Genomic DNA, 19758 nt, shown 5'->3' on the forward strand with positions numbered 1-19758 from the left:
AATTAGATATAATTTCACCTCAGAATAGTAAAAACTTATTTTAAAAAAATCCAGTGCTGGAAATTGGGAAAATGACCCCTTTTATAAATTATTGGTGGCAGCTTGAATTGTTACTGTATCTTTTTAGTTATTAGTCATATTTACTATTAAAAATAAACAACCGATCTTAATAATAGTTTCAAACATACAAAGCAGAAACTGACAGCAGAAAGGACAAGTGAACATATCACCTCCACGAGTTCACCTTTCTCTGTAATTAGTTAAGCAAACAAGATAAACTGTGAGACTATATATGAAACACAATAGAGGACACACATTGCTTTGATGTAATAGAAATGACATTTATGAAAACTGACCATGAACCAGACCGTAAAGCAACTTTTAAATTCGAGCATTACCCAGAGACATTGAGACAGAGAATGCACTTCTAAATAACTCATGACTGCAAGAAAAAAATAACTAAAACTGAAGAAAAAACAGTACTTAGATTTGAACAATAAAATGCTACACACCACAGCTTACTAATGCTTAGAAAGCGAGTTCATCATAGCCCTCACAGAGCCCCATAGCTGACGCCACAGATCAGTCACTGACCACAGACTCCTATCACTGAGCCGACAAATCCCACACTCATCTCAAGATCCCCATCATTGAACCAAGAGACTCCTATCATTGCCCTCACAGCAACGGATGCCACAGACCCAGAAACCACCATCATTCACTCCACGGACAACACACCCGTCACGGACCCCCAGAATCCCTAAATCACGACCAACCAAATCACCTCAGAGACCTCTCGGAATTAAACTGCGGAGAAGCTCCAGACATCATCGGCGAAAAAGCATTCGAGAACCGCTTCCGCTTCCGGTTTGACCTTCGGCACCTCCTCTCACGGACAGTCGCTATCGCGCATGCTCTGAGTTACCTTGGAAGCCGCATATGCCAATAGCCAACATGGCGTAGTTTCCGTAAGAGACGTTGTCGGGCCGAGAACATGGCCTCGCCTAATGGTGCTTCTGAGCGCGAGCCGCCATCTTTGAGGCGTGTCCATTCCGTACGGCGGAGAAATAGGCCTCCCGCGCGTTTTCTCAGCGCGAGGCGGGGATTGCAACGTAGAATACAGGGGTGGGGCCCTGGTCGAGGTAGGCTTCTGGGAGGAGGGAGGTCTTGGCTATAGTGTATGGTGCTCTGTGTCATATTTAGAAAAGCTAATTTGCCTTCCGGGATAAACCGCTCGGCTGAGAGTTTATTTTCTGCTGGAAGAAACCACCGGGGATGAGGGGAGCAAGGGAGGAAAAATCACCAAGTTATGAGGACAAACATCTTATGTGCTACGGCTGAATCCTGGGAGAAATCGGCGGATGAGGGGAGAAGTCACGACAGTACAATCTGATTTTTGGAGACACCCTCGGGGAGAACGTGGAGAGGTCAGAGTGGGAGCCCCGTTTCTGGGCGAAACCACCGGCAACATAGATGTCAGAATGGGCAGTCAGCTGCAGGAAGGGTAGTTTAGCCTTTTGTGGGAGAAACCCCCCCGGGGATATAAGGTGCTAGTCGGTGTCTTCGAGTTCTCTCCTGAGGGATGCCGCCAGGGCAAGACGGCACTTTCCAAAGGGCTGGTGGAGGGAAATGGAGCCTTGAATCCTCATTCATTTCCATTAGTAGCGACAATTACAAAAATAATAATAGTTTTTAATATCGTCAACGTGTGACGAAAAGCACCTGAGGGAAACTGCTATTTTTGTTTATTTGTAAATTAAAATCTAAGAACAACGTCATTATTATGTGAATGAAGCCTAAAGTCCACGGGGGTGCTTATGACTGGGAGGTTGTAGAGACACAATTCCTTTCATCTGGCGAATTCCTAAACATTCTTGAAAACCCAGCTAAATACTGGCTTCTGCCAGGACGTTCTATCTGACAGTGGTAGGAGGTTCTTCTGAAAGGCTTTTAGCAGTCGCAGCGGTGGGAAGTGTTTTGAGGGAACCAGACCTAAGCGCTGATGTGGGCATGCTGGGTATCTTCAGGCTATTTATGCCCCTCTCTGGGCTTTAGCTTCAAAACTGGGCCAGTTACAGGGTTGGACTGTGCTTTCACCAGCTTGTCTTTCTTCTCCCAAAACTGGTGTAAGGAAAAATCTGTGGAAGTCTATTAGTGAACGCACATTTTTACCAGAGGCCCAAGAATTACGGTCAATTTTGTTGGTAATATGATTATGTTTACAAGAAGACTTAATCTTTTAGTGATTTATGTGGAAATACTAGCAAAATGTCAGCTTAAGAAACTTCATTGAGGAGGGTAAAAGGATAAAACAAAAATAACAGAATGTTGGTAAATGATGAAAGCAGCTGATAGGTACATGAAGCTCATTATAATGTTCTCATTTCTTTAGTATTTGGGTGAAAATTTCACGGTAAAAATTTAAAAAGGAAATGAATTTAAGAATCATTTACAAGGGCATAGTATCAAGAAGAAAGCAGGTGTGTTGATAGTATTAGATTATACAAATTTCAAAGCAAACACTATTAACAGAGATGTTCCATTTTTTAATAAGATGCAGCTACCAAGAGCATACAACACTAATAAAATTTATCTAACAATATAGCTCTGAAATATATACAGCAAAAGCTGGTAAAACAGGGAAATTTTGAGGAACTCACAATCACAGTAACTAACATATCTTTCAGAAACAGATCAAATAGAAGAAAAGCAGGTATAAGACTATATTGGGATAACATAACTAATTTGTTTGATATATATCTACATTTTATTTTTATTTTTAACCAGAAAATTACATTTTTTCAAACATACATGGAACAATCATAAAAATTCTCCAAAAAGTAGGCCATAAAAGACATTATAAAGCCCCCAAACTGATATCACATATGCCGTGTCTCAGACTACATAAAAATGAAGATAGAAACCAACAACAGACAACAGAATATGTAAAATGTTCCAAATGCATGTACATTAAAATACACACATCTGAATAACCCTTGGGTTAAGGACAACATAATATGGGATGTTGCGAACTATTTAGAATGAAGAGGGAAATGATAGTACTATATACATGAAAAATCTAAGGGATGGACCAAAGTGATATCCAGAAGAAAATCTAACCTAAAATTAGGATGCCAGGAGGACTGAAAACATTAATTAAGCTTTAATTCCATCACATTCTACTAAAGTCCTATTAAATACCCCCAAAGAGGGGCACCTGGGTGGATCATTCAGTTAAGCCTCTGACTCTTGATGAAGGCTCAGATCATGATCTTGTGGTTCGTGGGATTGGATCCCACTGGGCTCCACACTAACAGTGCGGAGCCTGCTTGGGATTCTCTCCCTCTCTGCCCCTCCCCTGCTCACACGCTTGCTCTCCCCCCTCCCCCTTAAAATAGATAAATAAACTTTAAAAAAATACTCCCAAAGAAATTGGGAAGGAGTAATCAATGTGATAAGCAGATGTTAATAAAACAAATAGAAAAAAAAAACCCTACTAGAGATAATAAAACCATGAGCTGGTTCTCTGTAAAAGAGTGAAGTCATTTTTTAAGAAAGATGAAAAACAAAATAGAGAAGATACACACAAACAACATTAGGAAGAAAGGGGGACATTCCTATAGAGAAAGAATTTGAAAGTCAGGAGAATTCTATGGTTATTTTGAGTAATGACTTTGAAAGCCTTACTGAAATACAAAGCTTTCTTAAAAAAGCATAGAGGAAGAAATTGCCATATGAAGGGAAGCTGGACAGGCCAAAAACCATAAAGAAAATGGTTTTGGCACCATATGAAAAAATCAACCCTAGAAGGATTAATGATTCAAATGTCAAAACATAATTTTAATAAAACTGTTAGTAAAAAATATCAGTAAATATTTTTTAGACCTTATGGTAATAGATTTCTTAAACAGAACACAAAAGAAATATGAGATTAATAAATTTGACTATCTTAAAATTAGTACTTCTGTTCCTCAAATGACAGTAAAGAGAATGAAAAGATAAGTTATAAACTGGACAGATAGAATACAAGCCTATAGGAGACTGGTAGCAGGAACAACTCCAAATCATTTAGTAAAGCGTAACAAGGGGCACCTGACTGGCTCAGTCGGTGGAGCATACAACATTTGATCTTGGGGTTGTGCGTTCGAGCCTCCCGTTGGGTGTGGAGATTACTTAAAAATAAAATCTTAAAAAAAAGTAAAGCGTAACAAACCCAATACATATACAGCAAAAGATACAAAGATGCATTTCATAGAAGAGGAAACTTATGTAGCCAATACTATGAATATTATAAAACATGAATATTATATGAATCATGTGAGTGTCTAGGGAGTGTCCAGAAAGAACGAACCACAGATACAAAGACTTTTAGGAATATCAAAGAATCCAGTGCAGTGGGAGTAGAGTGAGCCAGGATAAAAATGATAAGGAGATGAGGTCAAAGAGGTGATGAGGGAGCCAGGTTGCAGACCTTGAAGACCGTTCTAAGAACGTCAGTTTTTGGGGGCACCTGGGTGGCTCAGTTGGTTAAGTGTCCAACTTCAGCTCAGGTCATGATCTCACAATTTGTGAGTTCGAACCCTGCGTCAGGCTCTGTGCTCAGAGCCTGGAGCCTACTTCAGATTCTGTGTCTCCCTCTCTCTCTGCCCCATCCCCACTCATGCTCTGTCTCTCTCTGTCTTAAAAATAAATAAAAAAATTTAAAAAAGAACATCAGGTTTTTTTTAATGTTTATTTATTTTTTACAGAGAGAGAGAGAAAGAGAGAGTGAGCATGCAAGCAGGGGAGGGCAGAGAGAGAGGGAGACACAGAATCTGAAGTAGGCTCCAGGCTCTGAGCTGTTAGCACAGAGCCTGACATGGGGCTTGAACTCATGAACTATGAGATCATGACCTGAGCCGAAGTCAGACACTTAACCAACTAAGCTACCCAGGCACCCCCAAGAACATCAGTTTTTACTGTGAATGAGACCCATAGAGGATTTTGAAAAGAGGAGTGACATCATTTAATTAACTTTTTAACAGGATCCCTTTTGCTGCTTTTTATGAGTTGAGGGGAAGAAGACAAGGGAAAAAGCAAGAAGATCAGTTGGGAAGATTCTGCAGTAGCCCAGATTGCCTACTGCTACTTCTACCTCCACTGTGCACAGGTACCACAGCTTGTATTGCTAACAAAGATATGGGATATAGAAGTTAGGACTATGGCCTCTGGTGCATCTTTTTGACACTCAGCAGAATCAGTTCTATGTATGTCTTTATTCTCCACATCATTCTTCTCTGAACCAAGGGTACCTTACCTTGAGGGGAGTTTCTGGTTAGGAGCTTCAGGAGATGGGTCTCATAATGTAGCAAACCCCGTGAATATAGGGTATGCAAAATGTGCCAGGCAGCCAGAAGGCATGACTAATGCCCACTACAGTCCATCCCTTTGTTGCCCAACATCAGTATGTACTCTCCCTCCAAACATAAACCAAATAAACAAGCAAATAAACAAAAATGCTCCCTCAAATAATGCAACTGTAACTTGTACAAATCAAAATATGCAGTCTCCAAAAGAGTGAATCCCAGGTAACATTAGTCAATACATCTAACTTCACATTTGGAATGTCTAGGTGATGTTCATTCATTTTCTGGTTCTGTCACAATCCTATCTTGTGGAATAATTGGTTAAGATATGGCGTGCCTTAAGTCAGTTAAGTGTCTGACTTTGGTTCAGGTCATGATCTTGCGGTTCGTGAGTTCAAGCCCCATGTCAGGCTCTGTGCTGACAGCTCAGAGCCTGGAACCTACTTCGGATTCTGTGTCTCCCTCTCTCTCTCTCTGCCCCTCCCCTGCTCACACTCTGCCTCTCTCTCTCTCCAAAATAAATAAACATAAAAATAATTTTTTTAAGATATAAATAATATGCCCCTTATAAAATAATAGGGGGATGGGTGACAGGTAATAATAAATTTCTAATATATTATGAATCTGTAGAAGACAAAGTATGAAAGAAAATATAGGTAGAGCCAATAACCTTTTTTTTTTTAATGTTTTTATTTCTTTTTGAGACAGAGAGAGACAGAACATGAGCAGGGGAGGGACAGAGAGAGAGGGAGACACAGAATCTGAAGCAGGTTCCAGGCTCTGAGCTGTCAGCACAGAGCCCAACACAGGGCTTGAATTTACAGGCTGTGAGATCATGACCTGAGCCAAAGTCGGAAGCTCAACTGACTGAGCCACCCAGGCGCCCCGAGCCAATAACCTTTTAAAACTACCTGGAAAACCTGTTACCTGCCTTTTGGGTAGCAGGAACCTTATTTCCTTGTGCAAATCAGAATTAATCATTAAATGCTGAACCCTCTTTATATCATGTTACTCAGTGATTTTGAGGACACCAAAATGGCTATGTGGCACTCTCAATTTCGAATTCAATGGAATAAATATGAGGGAATAGTTTCTCCTTGAACATTAAGACCTCACCAGCAAAGCCCATAGATGGTAATTTTTTAAATAGGAGGGAGCAAATATTTTAGTGGTAGATAATTAGGTGTTAATACTAATAGGTGCTATCCCAGTCTCCATTTTGGGTACCCAGACCCTAAAAAAATACCACATATTGGTTCTGATGAGACCATGTACTGGATGTGAGGGCAATACCCACCTTTGCAAGGTATGGTCTTCTAGATGGTACTCTTTTTCAGTTTTTAACAGTTTTCGAATAGTAGAGCTCTAAAATGTCTGAGCTTTGTGGGTGATGAGGCACTGAATAAAACCAGCAAATCTCAAGAGCATCAACCCAGCAAATCTCAAGAGCATCAACCCATTGCTTTACTTTTTTCACTTTAAGAAGCTCTTTGGTCCAAAGTAATGTTATGCGGGAAGCATGATCATGAATAAGGAATTCATAATATCCATAGCTGGCAGAAATTTAATTTCCAAGGAGTATCTACCCCAGTAAGGAGAAAAAAAATCATCACCTCTTTCATAGTGGAAGAAATCTAGCTGACTGGTCAACATGGTGATGACATAATCCTGTTGCTCATGGTTGGATACTATAACAAACTGACAGTAGTGAGGTAATCCTTAGTAAGGGTAAATCCACATTGTTAATACTGTGAATAACTATATGGTTCATGAACCCAATGAGCAAGCATTGGGGTGGCTGGATGAAGCTAATATCCACAGAGCATGTCATCCTCACCTCTTAATCACAAAGCACTTCTACAGAGGTAAGACAAAGAGATACAAATATTCTCACTCTCTCGATACATTCCAAAGGGTCCTTCCACTACTTCTTCCCAAATGCACTTGCTATCAGTACTCCCAAGTGTGCTCTTTTCAAGTCATTTATCCTCAAAACTAACCTCTGGATATGAATCAGTGTAGATACCTCATGCTGTCTTTTTTTTTTTTTTTTAATTTTTTTTCAATGTTTATTTATTTTTGGGACAGAGAGAGACAGAGCATGAACGGGGGAGGGGCAGAGAGAGAGGGAGACAGAATCGGAAACAGGCTCCAGGCTCTGAGCCATCAGCCCAGAGCCTGACGCGGGGCTCGAACTCACGGACCGCGAGATCGTGACCTGGCTGAAGTCGGACGCTTAACCGACTGCGCCACCCAGGCGCCCCATGCTGTCTTTTTTAAATGTAGAACACACATGAGATTTAGCTCTCGCAGTTCTGGCTGTTGGGTGAATTTCCCTTCCCAATCAGTCTATAAAACTCCCTATGAGGGGTTGCAAATCTCCAGCAGTATATTTCTAGTGGTTGTCAGCATATTGTGCCATTATCTAGAGATCAGGCTCAACTTTTTGCAACTGGTCATACAGAACTCTTCATGAACCTGTAGCTCTGAGAGAGGCAGAAGTAGCAATGAGAGCATGAGAGTGTGTGTGAGCATACACACACTGGGGGTATGAGACATTTTAGGACTTGCTTGGGCCTTTCCTATTTATAACCCTCCACTTGATGAAATGTTGATCCTGCCTTAATAACATGGTAGACCAGATGACATTCTGCTTATAATATGGACCCAGGTTGCAGTTGTCTGTGTACCATAAATAGGTGTGTAGTCTCTACCAGGGACCCAATGCAAGGCAAGAGCTATTTCACAAAAAAGGATGATAATTTCTTATCAAAGTGAGTGTGGATCTACTCCAAAATCCTAGGGGCCTCTGCCATCGTGTCTCCTACTTGGGATTTCCATCGTGTCTCCTACTTGGGATTTCCACAAACTCCTTCAGCATCCTGATTGGCTACAGACATTCTCAATACCATTGGATCCTTGATTAAGGACCAAGTGGTCAAAGAGCTTGTATTGCAGCCTGGACCATCTGCAAAGCCTTCTCTTTCTCTGAGTCCCACTCAGACCATATAGCCTTATGAAGCACAGAGTAAATAGACCCAACCATGCTGCTCTCCAAAATCCAAAGAAAACAAGCATTGTCCCTCTGTCTTAACAGATATATGGTGGGAAGTTCAGGAACTTTTCTTTCACCTTGGGAGGAGAGATACCCTGACATCTGGCAGCAGAAAGCCCATGAAAATACAAGTCTCTGTGTAATTGGGGGCTTTATTTCCTACCGCCTTCATTCATTTGTCTTACCAATGCAGCTAAAAAGCTGCTATTTTCTACTCTCCAGGTCTTACTGGCATGCTTGAAACTAGGCATAGGCCTTCACCACCAGAGCTAGATTTTGACTGCTGTACAGGTCAAGTTGGATTTTGTGGTCCGTTCAGTGCTAATGGTCCCTGTGAGTCAAATTGAGAGTAGGGTGCAAAATATCAAAATTTTAAAGAAAGACAGAATCAGTATTAATGTTTTCTTTTAGCCTCAGGCTTCAATATGGCCTGGCATGATACTGATATTTTGTTCATGGGGCTTTTGGGTACTAATTTTGAATTAAAAAAATACTGCGTTAAAATATTATTTATTTTGGGGCGCCTGGGTGGCGCAGTCGGTTAAGCGTCCGACTTCAGCCAGGTCACGATCTCGCGGTCCGTGAGTTCGAGCCCCGCGTCAGGCTCTGGGCTGATGGCTCAGAGCCTGGAGCCTGTTTCCGATTCTGTGTCTCCCTCTCTCTCTGCCCCTCCCCTGTTCATGCTCTGTCTCTCTCTGTCCCAAAAATAAATAAACGTTGAAAAAAAAATATTATTTATTTTGATTACTGAGTTTTTTTGGTGTGATTTTACATTTTACACCCATGGCAAGTATCTCACTTGCCTCATCCTAGTCCCAGCCTAAATTATCATTAATCAACCTTCAGACCCTGCTGCCCTTAACTGTAACCACTTTATTTCTAGCTGTTAATTGTTTTCTTTGGTCTCTGCTGGCCTTTAAATCCAACCAGGCCACAAAAACAGTCCCATAGTCTCATTTCCTTAAGGTCTGCTGCTTGCTATCACATCCAATGCCACTTCTTTGTACCAGTCACAGTACTTGGATGCAAACAGAACAACCTACTCTTGCTAATTTTAACCCCAAACAGGATTTGTTAAAAGATACTGAGTAACTCACTCTCTCTGTGTATGAGGGCCAGAGAATGAGGCTTGGAGGCTATGTGGTCAGGAATTAAACCATTAGACCCCTCCAAGGAGAACAGTTGCTGCTGATGCTGGGCACAGGCACCGCCAGTGCTAGGCACACAGTGCAAAGCTGGTACCACAGAGACCTGCTGCACTTGAATGCTGATGGCCTCGCCACCAGGCTCATAAGGATCAATTCTGCATGGCACCGCATCCCCCAGTGGGAAATGAAAGGGAAATTCGTTATGGAAGTAGAGTGTGGGATGTTGCCCAAGAAAGGGGGGTGTGTGTAAAAAAAAGCCACAATTACTGCCCAGGGATCTGGGGACATGGCATAAGACAAACTACACTTCCCACTAAGGATGGCAGAGCAGAAATAGTGGAGCCTGGGACACAGATGACATCGTGGTTATGTTGTTCCAGCCTGGGGTGTCTCTCCGCAGATTTTTTTGTTATATAAGAAAAGTTGCCCTGGTTTATAGTTTGTAGCAGATGAAGGTATTCTTAATTGATGATTGACCAAGAGGAAGCCATTCTGAGGAGGTAAGAAGAAAGCAGAAACCTGCTTGAGGGACCAAATTATAAAGATACTGTGAGTGAGGAATATACCAGGTAAATGGACAAGTGTGAATGAACATGAAACCACAAGTGCAAGAATAGTAAACCAGAGAAACCAGGAAGAACTCATACAAGAAATAATAAACATAGAAATTTATGAAATACTGGGGAGTCTTCGTGGCCCAGATGGTTAACTGACTGACTCTTGATTTTGGCTCAGGTCATGATCTCATGGCTTGTGAGTTTGAGCACCGTTTTGGGCTTTGTGCTGACAGCATGGAGCCTGCTTGGGATTCTCTCTCTCCCTCCCTCTCTGCCCCCCATACTCCCGCCCCTGCTGCTTGTGTGCCCTCTCTTTCTTTTGAATACATTACTGAACATTCATGAAGGTCAGGGATTCTCAGTAAGGGTGAAACCAATCCAAGAATGAGGAGCTGGACATTTGTGGGACAACTGCTGCCATTAAATGTGGGGAGCCCACAAATGCTGATGTCCTGAAATGCAAAAAACATTCTTGTAAAATGAAGAATTGTCCCACGCCACCACAGTTTTTTAATATCCTGCTGGATATTTAAATAGGTGAAAACCTGCTAATGATTACCTGAGCCTATAGCCTATTTTACATATAAACACAGTGGGTTTTTTTTTAGATGGTTTCAATACATACCAAATTTTCTAGGTATGTAACTACCAAGGCAGTTGAGGCAAAATTGCACTTTCTATTCAGAACTTTATCATGAGCTTTGTCGTTTTGGAAAAATCACATTAACGGTGGCAACACTGCTTACAGTATTTACATCACCAACATATGTGTAGAAGTCTGCATTTGTAGCTGTAATGTTTATGGTAAGTGTATATACAGGTGTAACAATATGTTAGTTGTCTTGGGCATTTTTGTATTACAATTTTCTTTCCATTAATGTTCCTATTTATGTCAAGTTAGGGCATTATATTGAGTTTTAAAAAATTATGAATGGTGAGGGATTATACTACCTGTGAACTTAATTTTAGGAAGGCAAAGAGTTGTAATAAAATATTTGTTGCGAAAAGGAGACTATGTGTCATTTGAGAATCTGCACTTGAAAAAGATCAATAGCTTATAAATAAGTTAATTTTAAAAATACTACAAGAGAAAATATTGTCAACTCATAGAAGGCAAGAAGGGAATAAATGAAACAAGAAACATGTTAAAGGAAAAACAAAACAAGATGGCAGAAATAATTCAAATATCATACTTACAATAAATACAAAGAGATTAACCTCACTTATTAAAAGACAGAGATTAGGGGCGACTGGGTGGCTCAGTCAGTTGAGCGTCCAACTCTTGATATTGGCTCAGGTCATGATCCTGGGGTGGTGGGATTGAGCCCCACATCCGTGAACCCACTTAAGTCAGTCTCTCTCTCCCCCCCCCTCCCTTGCCCCTCCCCCACTCACGTGCGCACGTGTACTCTCTCTCTCAAAAAATAAATAAATCATCTTAAAAAAATAAAAGAGATTATAGAAAAGGTGACAAAACAAAACTAGGTATATAGTATTTATAAAAGATAAACATTAAGAGCAGATTGAAAGAAAAATAAAGACTGAAAGTAAAGGAAAAAATGTCCTATGCAAAAATAATACTCCACCATAAAGATTTAATAGTGAAGAACGTGTGTGGCTTTAATATAGTCTCAAGGTATGTAAAGCACAACTTGAGGGAATTACAAGGGGAAAAATTAACAAGTCTACAATCATAGATTTTTTTAACATAAGTCCATAAACTGATAGATTAATTAGAAACAGTAAGAATACATTAAAATTTGACACAACTATCTTGATTTATAAGCTATATTTTGAAAGCTTCTCTGCAAAAATACTTTTTTATACTTCTTCACAAGCAGAAACATAGTATTTCTCCGAAATTGCCCATACTCCAGAGATTAAATATTGTATGGCCCACCTGCTAGACTACAAGATAATTAAATTGGAATAAATAAATAAATAAATAAATCACATATGTTTGGAGACTCAGAACAATCTTAAAATTTTAATAGGTTAAAAAGCAATTGGTTTTTTTTTAATTTTTTTTTCAACGTTTTTTTATTTATTTTTGGGACAGAGAGAGACAGAGCATGAACGGGGGAGGGGCAGAGAGAGAGGGAGACACAGAATCGGAAACAGGCTCCAGGCTCTGAGCCATCAGCCCAGAGCCTGACGCGGGGCTCCAACTCACAGACCGCGAGATCGTGACCTGGCTGAAGTCGGATGCTTAACCGACTGCGCCACCCAGGCGCCCCCGAAAGCAATTGTAAAGGAAATCAGAAAACATTTAAAACTAAAAAGAACTTTATGTCAAAATGGACATCTAAAATTAATAGCTTCAAATACATTAACTACAAAACAAGTTGAAAATAAAGCATTTTTCTATTCAAATAGTTTTTAAAAAGGAAACTCAAAGAAAGAAGAAATGAAATAATAAACATCAGATGTTAATGAAATAATAAGTAGCAAGCAAAAATACTGAAGGTATCATTTATAACAATGCAAACTGGTTTTGAGGGAAAAAAATAAACAAAACTTTAATATAATTCATCAAGCAAAAGGAAAGCTATAAAAATTAGGACTATCAGAGATTTAACTAACTGTAGATAGTTACGGGAGGTATTAAGAATCAGTAAATGGAGGGGTGCCTGGGTGGCTCAGTCAGTTGAGTGTCCAGCTCTTGATTTTGGCTCAGGTCATGATCTCACAGTCATGGCATTGAGCCCCTGGTGGGGCTCTGTGCTGGGCATGGAGCCTATTTGGGATTCTCTTTCTCCCTCTCCTTCTGCCTGCTTCACCCTCAAAAAAATCAGTAAATGGATTTAATGCTAATGTTTTAAATACCTAGGTTAAATGACCAACTTTTTAAAAGTATCAAAAGTTTCTCGAGAAGAAACAAAATCTCAGTAGGCCACTAGCCATTGAAGAAAAGTAATAGTAGTTTAAGAACTCTCCAGCCAAACATACCTTGCATAAATGGTAAGGTTGGTTTTTTTAGTTTTATTTTTAAGTAATCTCTATACCTAATCTAGTGTTTGAACCCACCCCACAACCCTGAGGTCAAGAGTCGCACACTCCACCAACTGAGCCAGCCAGGTGCCCTGATTATAAGTAAGCTTTTAACCTCCAAGGAAAAGATACTTTCAAATCTTACAAAAATTGTTTTCAGTGACTACAAAAAGAAAGCTACTGAATGCACTTTGATATTACTATAACCATAACAGATGCACAAAGAAAACCCAAGGAACAGAAAATTATACACTGATCTCATTTATTATCATATATGCAAAAATCCTAGATAAAATATTAAGAAATAAATTATAGCTGTGAGTTAAAAGAAGGCATACTGTGACAAGATAGTGTTTATTCCAGAAATGCAAAGATAAATTTAATATCAGGAAATATATCAGCTGAACAAACTACACTATCAGATTAATGAAGACAAATCATGTATTTCAGCAAAAGGAGCAAAAATGGTTGATAAAATTCAAAATTACTTCATGATAAGAGCAGGGAAAGCCCCTTTTGGGTAACTAGAAATAGGGGACAACTTGTTAATTTCATAAAAGCTTAATAAAACCCATTGGAAACATCTTCCTTAATAAGAAAACTCTAGAAGGCACACCAGTAGACATAGAAAAAACATTTGAAACTAGTATTACACTGTATGTTAACTAATGAATTTAAATTAAAACTTTTAAAAAAGAATTTGATAATGTTAAATGCAACTTCCTAATTTGAAAACAAAACAAAAAATTTACCCAACCTGATATAGAAGAGAACATTTTAAACCTGATAAAATATTTCTAACAACAACCCAAAATGTATTACATACTTTGGGATGAAATACTAGAGGTATTTTTTTTAAGTTTTATTTTATTTACTTTGAGAGAGAGAGAACGAGCAAGTGAGCTGGGAGGGGCCTGGAGAGGGAGAAGGAGAGAGAGAGAATCCCAAGCAGGCTCCACAAAAATGCCAGCGGGGAGCCTGACGTGGGGCTCTAACTCACGAACAGTGAAATCATGACCTGAGCCAAAAGCTAGAGTTAGACGCTTAACCGACTGAGCCACCCAGGTGCCCCTAGAGGCATTCACATTAAGTCTGGACACAACAAGTATGGCCCTTAACAGAGCCCACATTCAACTGGAAGTTCTAGTTAAGTGCTAGACTAGGCTAACTTTAAGACCACCAAATTATTCCAGATTAGATAGAAACACTCCCCAGTTCATTTTTTGAAAATAAGCGTTAGTCCTAAATTATGATAAAAATAAGTCTTGAAATAGGAAGAAAATCCACATTTACACACCAGTTTCTCTTATGTATAAAGATGCAGGGACACCTGGGTGGCTCAGTCCGTTAAGCATCCGACTTCAGCTCAGGTCATGATCTCATAGTTCATGAGTTCCAGCCCTGAGTTGGGCTCTGTGCTGACAGCTCAGTGCCTGGAGCCTGCTTCAGATTCTGTGTCTCCCTCTCTCTGCCCCTCTCCCACTCATGCTCTGTCTCTGTCTCTTTCTCTCTCTCAAAAATAAATAAAACATTAAAAAAAATAAAGATGCAAAAATTCTAAATGTTATCACATGATGTATAAGTTATTAAAATAACTCATCTAAAAAAATAACTCATCTATGGAGAGACAGAAAGTTGTAATTTCACATTTTCTTAATGTAGAACTCTGATTACTATATTCTTTCTCAGTTCTTTGTCTACTAGATATATGTATATGTTATATGGATGTGTGTTATAACATATATGTTATTACACACACACATAACTTATTTTTGTTCAGTCTTGGCTGAAGCTGGAGTTGTAAAATATGAGCTTGTAAAAAAGAGTCAGTATTGTCAGCAACAAAATTCTGAGCAGAGCAGCAATTTATAAACATTTTTTGCAAAAGCTAGAGACTAAGAATATTAAAATATTGAACTGGAGATAGACAAAAACAAAAAAAGAACTCTAGTTATCAGATTATCAGATATATATATACCCCAGTTATCAGATGATTGTATTCTGCAAACTTTCTGGTGTACTCCTCTACTTAAAGTACCTTGGTTTGTGAGTATAATTTGTCCTGGAAACATGCTTGTAATCCAAAGCACTTGTATATCAAAGTGAATTTCACGAACCATTGGCTCAGTTGTGATCATGTGACATTTGGCATCATGTACTACTTGTATTGCAAGACCGCTCACTTATCAAGTTAAAATTTATTAGAAATGTTTGCTCATCTTGCAGAACACTCGCAGACCAAGTTACTCACAATCCAAGGTTTTACTGCACTGTGATAACATGGGTGAACATTCTCTTGTACACACCTGATCTCCAACAGTTCAGTGTTATTTGCTTAGCAAGAGAGCTGTCAGTCTCCAAGGCTTGCTAACTAGCTGCCTTCTGCAATGGAACTGACCATAACCCAAGTTATAAATAGCTGGATTTTCCTAGATATGCAGAAAGTTTTCAGATTTATTATATCCTCAACTTTGCCCTTCAATCAAAATGCTAAAAATTAAATAACTCTGTAATAGTCTTTGTCTTAAAACTTAACACATGGGATATTTAGCTTTCATATTATAGCAAAATAGAATTTCTGTTGTAATAAAGTGTACTTATTTAATATCAGGAAATTATTTATTATTCAATAAGGTAAAGGATAAAAATTATTATGATTATCCCCAAAAGGCATATGATAAAAACTGAGTTGTCCTTTCTAATAAAATTCATATAAAGATAAAAAGGCCACCCTTTACTATGATCAAAGCTGTCTACCAAACCCCACAAGCAATATGCTACTCATTGAAATGCTGAAGCCATTTCCATTTACATCAGAAAAGAGATGAGGATGAGTACACTTATTGCAGCTATTAAACATGGCTTTAGAAATGTAAAGCAATCGATAGGTCTAAAAAATAACTGATGTAGGGGCACTTGGGTGGCTCAGTGGGTTAAGCACCTGACTTCGGCTCAGGTCATGATCTTGCGGTTTGTGAGTTTGACCCCCGCATCGGACTCTGTGCTGACAGCTCAGAGCCTGGAGCCTGCTTCAAATTCTGTGTCTCCCCCTCTCTGTGCTCCTCCTATGCTCATGCTCTGTCTCTCTGTGTCTCTCAATAATAAATAAATGTTAAAAAAAAATTAAAAAAAAATACCTGATGTAAACAATGGAAAGGATCAGAATTATTTCTATTTAAATCATATATTTGCACATCTGTATAAACCAAGACACTTTAGGAAAATATTCTTTGATATGATGACTAAATATAAGATACAGATATATTTAAGGAGAGCACTTGTTGGGATGAGCAGTGGGTATTATATGTAAATGATGAATTAGTAAATTATCCTGAAACCATTATTATACTATATGTTAACTAACTTGGATTTAAATAAAGTAAAAAAAAAGATACAGATATAAAAATTAACACTTTTCTATATAAGCTATAATCAGTTAAAATGAATTATATATATCTATATATCTATATCTATATATCTATATATATTTAGTTTCAAAGTCATGAAACACAAGTTCTGAACAAGAAAGCAATGAGATCATATGAAATATTACAAAATTTTACTAAAGGGAATATAATAAGATCTGAAAAATCAGTGTGAAAGACTGTGTTTCTTTTTTTTTTTTAAGTTTATTTATTTATTTTGAGAGAGAGAGAGAGAGAGAGAGAGAGAGCCAGGGGGAGGGGCTGAGAGAAGGAGAGAGATCCCAAGCAGGCTCTGCACCATCAGTACAGAGCCTGATGTGGGACTCGAACCTGCGAACCATGAGATCATGACCTGAGTGGAAATCAAGAGTTGGACACTTAACCAATGCCCCAGCCATGTTTCTTGTTGGAAAGATTTAATAGAATAAAAATTCAAATAGGGGTGCCTGCGTGGCTCAGTCGGTTAACCATCTGACTTTGGATCAGATCATGTCATGATCTCACTGTTCATGAGTTCAAGCCCTGTATCAGGCTCTCTGCTGTCAGCACAGAGCCCACTTCAGATCCTCTGCCTCCCTCTCTCTCTGCCCCTCCTGTGCACATGTGCTCACTCTCTCTCTCTCGAAAATAAATGAACATTTAAGAAAAATAAAAATTCAATTAATAATATAAATAGTTGATATAATTCTAAGCAATAGAAGAACAAATACCTGAGATTAGGCACAAAAAGAAAAAAAGCATGGTGGGAGCTTGGATTACCATATTTAAAAATATTGTATATTCTTAAAAATATTGTATATTCTAGTTACTGTAATACTTCAAAATTTAAATTGTGCAAATAAACATTACACATTGCAACTCTTTAGACTATATAAATATACAACAAATGAGTCCAGAAGATGGGGCTAGATCATGTCTTTTGAAAATTGTGTTTTCTTAGATTTGAGATATAACAGACCCTAGATATATCATTAATTGAAAGATATATCATTAGATGGGCTAAATGGGTGATGGGCATTAAGGAGAGACTTGTTATGATGAGCACTGGGTGTTATATGTAAGTGTTGAATCACTAAACTCTACTCCTGAAACAAACAAAAGTAAAAAAAGAAAGAGAGCAGGTTAGGTCCTGGACAATCTGGGTAAATTATATGGTAGTAAACTCTAATACAGTGGTAGGTTTGATTTCTTAATTATCAGTTAGGATTTTTACATCCCTCTTTGTATTTTTTATTTTATTTTTTTTTTAATTTTTTTTTTCAACGTTTATTTATTTTTGGGACAGAGAGAGACAGAGCATGAACGGGGGAGGGGCAGAGAGAGAGGGAGACACAGAATCGGAAACAGGCTCCAGGCTCTGAGCCATCAGCACAGAGCGGGGCTCGACGCGGGGCTCGAACTCACGGACCGCGAGATCGTGACCTGGCTGAAGTCGGACGCTTAACCGACTGCGCCACCCAGGCGCCCCCCTCTTTGTATTTTTTAAAACATGTTTATTTATTTGAGAGAGAGAGAGAGAGAGAGAGAGAGAGAGAGAGAGAGAGAGAGCACTAGCACAAGCAGGGGAGGAACAGAGAGAGGGAGGGAGATACAGAATCTGAAGTAGGCTCCAGGCTCTGAGCTGTCAGCACAGAGCCCTACAAGGGTCTTGAACCCATGAACTGTTAGATCATGACCTGAGCCAAAGTCAGGCACTTAACTGAGCCACCCAGATGCCCCTACATCTCTTTTTATAAATAAAGATGTAAAAAGTCCTTTACATTGGCCTTTTTTTTTTTTTTAATGTAGGCTCTATGCCTGATGTGGAACCCAGAGCAGGGCTTGAACCCACAAGCCTGAGATCAAGAGACGCTTAGCTAACTGAGCCACCCACCCAGGTGCCCCTACATTTTTTTTTCAGTAGGCTTCATACCCAGTGCAGAGCCCAATGTGGGTCTTGAACTCAGAACTCTGAGATCAAGACCTGAGCTGAGATCAAGAGTCTGATCTTAACTGACTGAGCCACCCAGGTGCCCGCCAAATTGGCTTTTGATGTTAATCATGTACTCTGTATTTGCTTGCTAGGGCTGCCGTAACAAGTATCACAGACTGGGTGGCTTAGACAACAGAAATTTATTGTGTCATAGTTATGGAGGCTAGAAGTCTAAGATCAAGGTTTGGTTTCTTCCGAGGCCTCTCTCCTTGCCTTACAGATGGCTGTCTTCTTGTTAGGTCTTCACCTGGTCTTTCATTTGTGCACGTGTATTCCTGGTGTCTTTGTGTGTCTAAATTTCCTCTTTTCATAAAGACATCAGTCAGGTTGGATTAGGATCCACCCTAAGTGACTCATTTTAATTTAATCATCTTTTTTAATAGCCTTATCTCCACATAGAGTCACATTTTGAGGTATTGGAGGTTAGGTCCTCAACATGGATTTGGGGGGACATAATTCAAACTATAACATACTCTTTGCCCTATTTAACTATCCAAGTTTTAGTGACCTCTTATATAAGTTGGTAAGCATTCTATTTTTTTCCCAGGCTCTGGAAGAATTTATATAATATGTAAATTATCTATTACTTTAAGTATTGGCATTCTGTGTTCTTAAAAACATCTGGCCTTTTAAGGGGTTAGATTGTTAAATATTTTAATTTTTTTCCTGTTGGTTATGTTTTATTCAGGTTTTCTACTTCTTCCTGAATAAAATTAGGTTATTTTCTTAGAAAATGATTAATTTCATGTAGATCAGTAGTTGCCAACTGGGGCAATTTTACCCTCCACTCTACTCCAGACCTTTAGGCGATGTCTGGAGACATTCTTATTTGTCAGAATTAGAGGGAAAGGGAGAATACTGACATCTAGTTAGCAGAGGACAGGGAGGCTACTAAACACTGTACACTATACAGGACAGCCCCCTATAACAAAGAGTTATCTGATCCCAATGTCAGCAGTGTGAAAATCCTGCTCTAGACGTTCAAATTTACTTGTATAAAGTAGTGGAATGGTTAAGAAGAATCTCGGTTTATAGAGTTAAATAAAACTCCTCATTTATAATGTCTTTAGTTTTTAATTTTTTTCTTGACCACGCCCATATTCTGACCTCTAGAAAGAACACTTCTGGATTTGGACTAAATCTAAACTTGACTTGATTTAATCTCTATCTTTTATTAATTCATTATATTCTCTTGTTTTGAAAGTTATTTTATTTGCTTTCTACCTTGTTTTATGCATAGTTTGTTTTTCTGTTTATTAAATTAT

The 19758-nt window shown here is 38.9% G+C and overlaps 1 protein-coding gene across 3 annotated transcripts in view; it reads right to left on the bottom strand.

Annotated features, from left to right (window-relative positions):
• LOC124511172 (zinc finger protein 585A) overlaps window positions 1–19758 on the bottom strand; it is a 333171-nt gene that overhangs the window by 18031 nt on the left and 295382 nt on the right. For 2 of the 3 annotated variants that reach the window (XM_047078139.1, XM_047078136.1), the window contains exon 1: window positions 785–853. The exons of the other annotated variant lie outside the window; for it this stretch is intronic. The gene's annotated coding sequence lies outside the window, so the exon portion shown is untranslated. Of the gene's footprint in view, window positions 1–784; window positions 854–19758 lie in introns of those variants that run through there. 3 annotated transcript variants of the gene reach the window in all.

Source organism: Lynx rufus, unplaced genomic scaffold, assembly GCF_022079265.1.
Source record: "Lynx rufus isolate CCGP_SWC_20201006 ecotype Redwood Valley unplaced genomic scaffold, mLynRuf1.p SCAF_16, whole genome shotgun sequence".
Classification (NCBI taxonomy): domain Eukaryota; kingdom Metazoa; phylum Chordata; class Mammalia; order Carnivora; family Felidae; genus Lynx; species Lynx rufus.